Here is a 7,721-nt window from a genome sequence, read left to right as displayed (position 1 = left end):
ACACACACAGTGACACACACGCAGTGACACACACACACACGTCACCTCTCCTTCCGGCCGCCGCCATCTTAGTTAGTCCGCGAGGGAGGAAGGGGGTCCTTCCGGACGCCGCCATCTTAGGTGCCGCGTGGCAGGTGCAGGCTGGCTGCCCACTGCCTGTCGGAGCACCGGGGGGGAGGTGAGTGGAGCACCGGGGGGAGGTGAGTGGAGCACCGGGGGGTAGGTGAGTGGAGCACCGGGGGGAGCTGAGCGGAGCACCGGGGGGGAGGTGAGCGGAGCACCGGGGGGGAGCTGAGCGGAGCACCGGGGGGGAGATGAGCGGAGCACCGGGGGGAGGTGAGTGGAGCACCGGGGGGTAGGTGAGTGGAGCACCGGGGGGAGCTGAGCGGAGCACCGGGGGGGAGGTGAGTGGAGCACCGGGGGGTAGGTGAGTGGAGCACCGGGGGGAGCTGAGCGGAGCACCGGGGGGGAGGTGAGCGGAGCACCGGGGGGGAGCTGAGCGGAGCACCGGGGGGGAGATGAGCGGAGCACCGGGGGCGGAGCTGAGCGGAGCACCGGGGGGAGACACGGGGAGAGGAGGAGGTGCGCGCGGGTCACGATGACTTGGATTTCAGGCTGATGTTCGGGGAGGAAGAGGCGGAGCCTCCGGGACCGGCGGGTAAGAGACCGGGAGATGTGCTGCTAACACTGTGAGCCCCACAACACCCCCCCCCTACCGAGATTTCCCCTAGGGACAGAGGCCATGCAGACAGGCATACAGTGCTTTCACAAATATAGTATAAGATATATATATATATATATATATATATACACACACACACACACACACACACACACACACACACTCTTACATCACGACCATTCAGGGACTATTTAACACCTCAAGTCATGAATCGCATACTACACAGGGGGGGGGGGGTGTTAGGTTTCAGTCACAGATAACATTCCTACCGTATATGCACTGTTTTTAAGTTTAACCTTGCCTGCTTTATTCACTGTAACATCGCCGGAAGAAGAGATCAGTGTATCTCGAAAGCTCTCACAAATAAAAGCATTTCGTTAGCCACAGAACGGTATCGTCTATATATAGTGTAGCCCTGGGTAAGTTTGGACTATGATTCTTTCTCCTCCTGGCAGTAATCATCCCTGTTAAGAGCAGGTTTGCCAGTAGTAATCATGGGTTTTCCCCACACACACATGCTGTGCAGTGAGGCAGTGAAGATAGTGTCATCAGGCTCTGTGTCCAATCGCAGTGACACACGGATGGTGCCTATTGGAACTACTTATTGCACAGCATTTCCTGAATTTAGGAGTTCCTCTCCCCCTTGAGAGAAGATAGTCTATCCCAGCAAGCTGCTAGGTCTCTGGCAGGCTTTGTGGCCCTCCATCTGGGGGACTATTCCTTTTACTCCATTAGGGATTAAGAGAAGAGCTAGGACAGCTTCTAGGGCCCTGACTAGGAGTGATAGTCAAGGGACTTCCTTCGGGTGACACCCCACTGATGTGCGGCTGAGTGACCTGGCTACAAGATGGGCAGTCTGCCGAGAGGAGAAATAAAGTATATCCTTGATATAGAAATCTTCTGGCCTGAGCCTGGAATCATTCAGGGAGAAGTTGCACAGAGAAGTTCTCCTTCAGAGATTCCTCCCTACCAGTCGGGATCTGTTGGAGATGGAGGCGCTTTACCAGTGAGTATTACTCAGCTCTACCTCGAAAGCCAGTCCTGATATCCCCCATACCACCGAGGGAGATTCAGGGCCCCCTGTTGCAAGCAGGTTTGCACCATCTTAGACAGTAACCAGGACACCATTTCCCCTAGGGTATCTGACATGAGATTGGGGGGAGGGGGGGACAGGGTTACAATAGTTTAAAGAAAACAGTTATAAAATCACTGTTATTAATAATTACATCTGACACACTACTATGTTAAGTTCTTCAATACTCTGGCTGGCCTTCTACAAAACGCAGCAACCTTGCAAGACTTGTGGTTGATATGGTGTAGGAGTGGCCTGTGCACTGGATCAGGAGGAGGGGTTATTGCTGGAGCTCTGTCCCTGCCCACTCTTTGGCCTGGGAGGAAGGGTGTTGCCTTTTCTGACTTGTTCCCTGTTGTGACTTGGAAGTTGCAGCCCCGGAATCTCGGGCGGGGGTACAAGTGAAATAAAGGGTGCTAAGGTCGTGCTGTAAGCCCTGCTCTGCCCCAGCACCCCATGCCAGGGAGAGGCTAGGGCAGCAGATCAGCACTTCATGTGAGCGGAGCAGCATCGGAGTGCAAACCCAAGGAAGAGACACCAGGAGTTGCTGGCTGGGCCGGATAGCACTCGCACACACCCCTAAGGTGAGAGCTCTATCCGCTTCCCTCATCACAGCCTCCAAATCTCTACTCCTCTCTCTTGCTGTCCTATGTTTTCTGTGCCTGAATCTCTCACACTTCCTGGGGCTGCTGGGTTCAGGGGGAAGGAAAGAGGAAGTGTGGAGGGAAGCTGAATGTGGCATGTTGTCTAGGATCTGTAAGGTGGGGGGGCTCCATATAGGTTTAACTATTTGGGGTCTGTTTCTAACGTTGGTTGCGTTTCAGATTGTATTTTAAGAGGGCTGACATTGTGCTGTGTATATTATTCTGCAAGTCCTCATAGTAGAATAGAATCAACTTCTCCTTTTGCTGTAAAGTGCCTCCCACACTAAATATATTAAAACTAATTTTAATTGGGGTGTGCAAACAATAACGTAGCCTAGCCTGAGCAAAGTGTCTTGATAAATAACATCTTGGTGATATAAGATTTTTTTTTTGTAATCTCGTGCATGAGGGGAAATGTTGGTAACCCAACATCTGAGTGCTGGTTGTCCAGGCAAGGACATTGTAAGGGACCGGTCTTTCACACTGACTCGCGGTGTTGTGGTATCTGCAGAGCACTGATTTGCTCATCTCCCACACTCTCTGATGAGAAACCCACAGAAGTAATCCAGGGCACCGATGGTCAGAGTGCCATATAAACAGCAGTACTGTACTTCCCTGCGGAAGATCAATCTTTTAGACACCGTTTTTATAAAGTTGTATGCTGTATTTGCTAAAAACAGAAAGGAACAGAGTACTTAGATCCATTATTTAAAATAAATAATTAAAGTCTGTATTAATCAGTCAAGAAACTGGTGTTATTAAACTGGTGTTATTAACCAGTCATCTGTATTTTTATTTGCGTATGTATATCCATGCTGGCTTTGCATTGTCTACACACAGCCAAATCACTAACACTAAGGAAGATATTATCTCTACATTGTGGAGGCCCATCTAACACTTCTTTTTAGTGCAGAATGTGTTAACAGCTGTGAATATGCACTGCACAGCTGCAGGAAAGGGGGGAGGTGTGGGTGGGATCCTTTTATTTTGGGCTTTAACAAATGTCCCAGATTTTCCTCACTTTCATGCTTCAGCCATTGTGATGTGCTGGGAGATTCTAGCCCTGGTTCTGGATTGCAGCATAAATCAGATCGCTTGTTGAATAATTCACACACGTACTGTATATGTTATTAGTTGAAAGGTATACAGATGTTTTAAAGATATAGATACCTATATGTTAGGTGTGATACTTATTCTGCCAACATTTTATTACACAGATGTATACATGTAAATAAATCTTAAAGCACAGAACAAGAATAAGCAAGTAGTATAAAGTAAAAACAATATAGTACTTGTGCTAGAAGGGGATATCTGCGATGTGTAAAAACTTTCAGAAAACCTCTTACAATATCAGATTAACGTTTTTAATGTATAAACCTCATCTAGTTGTACAGAGAACATCAATTACATAAACATAATGACATACGAACAAGCACAAACCGATACAGGGGGTAATGAGGGCCCTGCTCCTGAGAGCACACAATCTCTAAAGGGAATAAGGGGCAATGTTGAGACAAAAGGTAAAGTGGCTGCTCATTGTGGGGTGGAGTATGGTCTAGCTCAGGGGTGTGAAACGTTTTCCTCCTGCCAACCACCCACCCACACCCCCTGAGCAGGGGAGGAGGTAGAATAAAGTTAGAGGCCTCGGAGCAGTCCCCCGGCATTTAATTTAAATGCCTTGGGGGAGAGCGCGGGACCTCTGTAACTGCTGCGCCCCCCTGGAAAAGTTCCCCCGTTTGCGCACCCCTGGTCTGGCTGCAATGCTGGATCTAAAACGTTTTGGGAGGGGTTGATATGGTTGATAGCTGTACAAACCTGGCACTGAGCTCAATGTGAGAAATACAAGTGGGACAAAAGATACAACACCTGCTTCTGTTTGGGGTTATACGATGCTGCAGCAGAACGAGTATCGAGTATAACACTGGTTTTGGCTAATTGCAGTGGACCACATTTTTAAAGTGCGTCTGGCAAAGAATGTTCTTAGACCAATATTGTTCTAGAACGGAAAACTGCTGGAGAATTGCACAGTTGTGTTATTGTGCTAAAATAGGAAATATGCCATTTGTATGTATACTTTTTTTTTTTTCTCCTGAGAAAATGAATACGTATTAATAAACACGCCTATAAATGTTTGTCACAATCCTCAGTTTGTTACTGTTGTCGAGCGGATTTCTATTTATTTTGCTTATTACCATTATGTGCTAAGATATTTTTTTTTTTTTTTTGCATTATGCAAACTAAACTCACCCACTCGATCCAGCTTAGAGTAACTGACAGCAATTCACACACTATATTATGCTGGTCTTTTTTGTATTATTATTATTATTATTATTGTTACTAATAATTGTTACTGTCCCTACTAGGGGAAAACATCTTGGATGCTTCTTGCAAAGCATAAAAGACTGAGTATAAACACCACAAAATGATGAGCTTCTTTTTTCCCTGTGTTGCATCTCCTTCCGGTCTGATCTGCTAGTGCAACAAGATTCAGATGGTGTGAGATTCACTTCCCTGTTTGCTTAGGGTTTTTTTTTTAACTGTTTAAAAACTATTGAGACTGTTAAAGCAGCTTACAGTACTGCACAGTTATTACTTGGGTTGGAGCGGGTGTATCGTGACTTTTAAAGATGTAATTGTGATGGTGAGGGGGTAATCAGGCTCAATAATAAAAGGTTATGCCCACTTGGTTACCCCTGATCCATGTTTTGGGGTCCTAGAGTGTCAGCTCTTGGACCTGGCTGTCGCACATGCATTACTGTGACCGTGTGTAAATTATGCGACAAAGAATTTTTGTGTTTTTTGCCTTTCCAGGAGTGCCAGCAAGCAGAGATTGCTAGGCTGGGGGTTTCAGGGTGGGTTTTGCGGAGAAAGTCTTTTCAGATTGTGGCTATGTAGCGGGGTCCCCGAGATACGGGATTCCCCAAAGATGTACCCGAGAATCAGGTGCGATTCTCTGATACATTGAAGCACAGTGCTCCGGGCAAAATCCTACCCTGGAAACATTCATGCGACTCACTGCCAGGAGTCCCTGCTTCAGCACAGACCAGAAAAGTTAAAGGGCATAGGGGATCAAGGTATCCCCAGAACGGTACCGGGGTCCCTAGTATGAGGAGGATGCCCAGTTCGTGCCCAAGTCTTCTTGACCCGGGTATAGGGGTCAGGGGGTGCTCAAGCTCTGTGATAAAGCTGTGAGGGTGTTATTTGAGTGCCAAATGTAAAGTCAGGTTTCTACAGTGTAGCAGGGATAAGGCTAGTATTAGTAGAGAGTATATCTTCTATCCCTGACACCAGAAAGGGGGACTTAGACAGTTTTATCACAAGATACAGTGTAAAGGTATATTTTATTAAAGGATTATATATGCTTGTAACCTGTATATAAACTGTGGGATTTCCAAGTCCCGGGTTCCTGGACCACCAGGCGTAGTGCCACTGTGTCTGCTCAGGTCCCGGACTTGAAAGCCTCAGGAATGCCGAGGTGTAGAACAGGCGGGGTACTGGAGTTACACTCAAATACCCACGTCCTGGTATAACAAAGGGCTATCCGGCCTCCATTTGCCCATCCCCAGACTTTGAGGAGCCTGGCACAGCGGGGGGCTCAATATGCTAAGAGGCAGAGGTGCCAGGTTGGCGCATGCCCCCGTAGCAGAATTTAAATTGGTGCCCACCCGGCTTCAGAATACCGGCAAATCAGTGATAGGCTGGCAGAGAAATTCCCACGCGCTGATTGGCTGTAGTGTTTTGTGAATGGGACTCCAAAACCTATATGAAACCTTGCAGCCAATCAGGACCTCAGATTCTAACCGCCAAACCACAAGCGGCAAATTCAAGATCCCAAAAAGATGCTCTAAGAGAAATAGACGCGAGCGGCTTCAGAGATTTCGAGGCGAGGCATTTTTTAAGTCCCGCTTTTTAGGGGCCAAGTTCTGAAAATGGAACGTAGCGGTCGCGGCTGGAACTGCATGCCGAATTGTGTTTAAAGGCGTTTGTGAGTACCTCCCGGTCATTGGAAAGGGCTCATAGAGACTTCATTTTGTAGCCATTTGGACTAGAAAATTTAGTTCGTTAGCCCAGATCCCCAGTAAGTGTGTTTTCTATTGCATATTGTGATCCATTGTGTGTGTGTGTGTGTGTGTGTGTGTGTCTTCCCGGAATAAATTACAATTTATTTTACCTGCTTGTTTTGCTCAATCATATGATCCCGGTAATAAAGGTGTAAATTGCCTTGTCTCCCGTGACAGTAATTCTGCAGATCTGGCCAAGAAACAAACTTTTTTGTGAAGATTTTTGACAATGTTATTGATAACTTAAATATTAGTAACCAAAACCAGCCACATTTTTGTTTTTATTTGGAAATGAGTTACAAATTGCATTTTCTCACTCTTGAATAGGGGATTGTTTGTCAATCATATTTAATCAACCCATACCGTTTATTTATAAAGTGGCAACATATTCCGCAGAATGGTACATTGGGGGAACATTAGTACATTAAACAAAATAGCGCCAACACAGCAACGAAACATAAGGGTTCTGTGCAAATTGTTGAACACCGTGACATCAGGCAAAAAGGAGTTGCCAGATTAAATCAAACCCCTCCCAAGTCCTGGCTCGCCACATTAACAAATTAACATTAAAAATGTCTCTCAAACAAAATTCTAGCTCTCAGTCACCCAGATGTAACCTTAAACATGTTACTGCATTAGTCCTAGAAGGGATTGCACATCTAAATAACTACCACTAGAAAATGTCTTCAGAATGTTCCATTCCTGGGTTATATCAGTTTAGATCTGATCGAGGCATGAAACATTTATAATGAAATACTAACACGTGTGCCCAACTCTTGCCATGCTGCTATACTGGAGGAACTGTTTTATTCTTTGAATGACTGTTCCATGCACTGAATGTAATTAAAACTTGATACACTAAGGACAGGTCCCATACTGCCTACGCCCGCGCAGAGATGTGCGTGTCCGTGACTTCACCCGCGTGAAGCCGGTGCGTTTTTCGGACATGCTAGAAAGACCGCAGGGGGTGGATCAGTGATGTCACGGAGCTGGTTCGACCTCACTGGGTGAACTGCTCATGTGACTGGCCCGTTGCGCCGAGAAATCAGTTTCGACTGATTCCTCGCGCAACGTGAGCCCCCTCTTGCTGCCGAGCCCTCGCAGGTCTATGGGCACGATCAATGCCTTAAGACAATGTGATCGAGTCACGCGGTCTGCGGCAGCATGGACTTAGCCTAAGGGATAGGCGCCGCTGCACGCGTGCCAGGCTGGCGGCACGTGCAGCTGCATTCCCTGGTCTGGTGAGCTGCGGGGGGAAAGAC

The 7,721-nt window shown here is 47.1% G+C and overlaps 1 protein-coding gene across 2 annotated transcripts in view; it reads left to right on the top strand.

Annotated features, from left to right (window-relative positions):
- The first annotated feature begins 2,064 nt into the window (after positions 1–2,064).
- The window catches only part of CYFIP1 (cytoplasmic FMR1 interacting protein 1), a 68,565-nt gene continuing 62,908 nt past the window's right edge, over positions 2,065–7,721 (top strand). For both annotated transcript variants that reach the window (XM_075590576.1, XM_075590577.1), the window contains exon 1: positions 2,065–2,338. The gene's annotated coding sequence lies outside the window, so the exon portion shown is untranslated. The remainder of the gene's footprint in view (positions 2,339–7,721) is intronic.

Source organism: Ascaphus truei, chromosome 3, assembly GCF_040206685.1.
Source record: "Ascaphus truei isolate aAscTru1 chromosome 3, aAscTru1.hap1, whole genome shotgun sequence".
NCBI lineage: Eukaryota > Metazoa > Chordata > Amphibia > Anura > Ascaphidae > Ascaphus > Ascaphus truei.
Note: the sequence above shows the minus strand (reverse complement) of the source record. Positions and strands in the feature narration are given on the sequence as shown.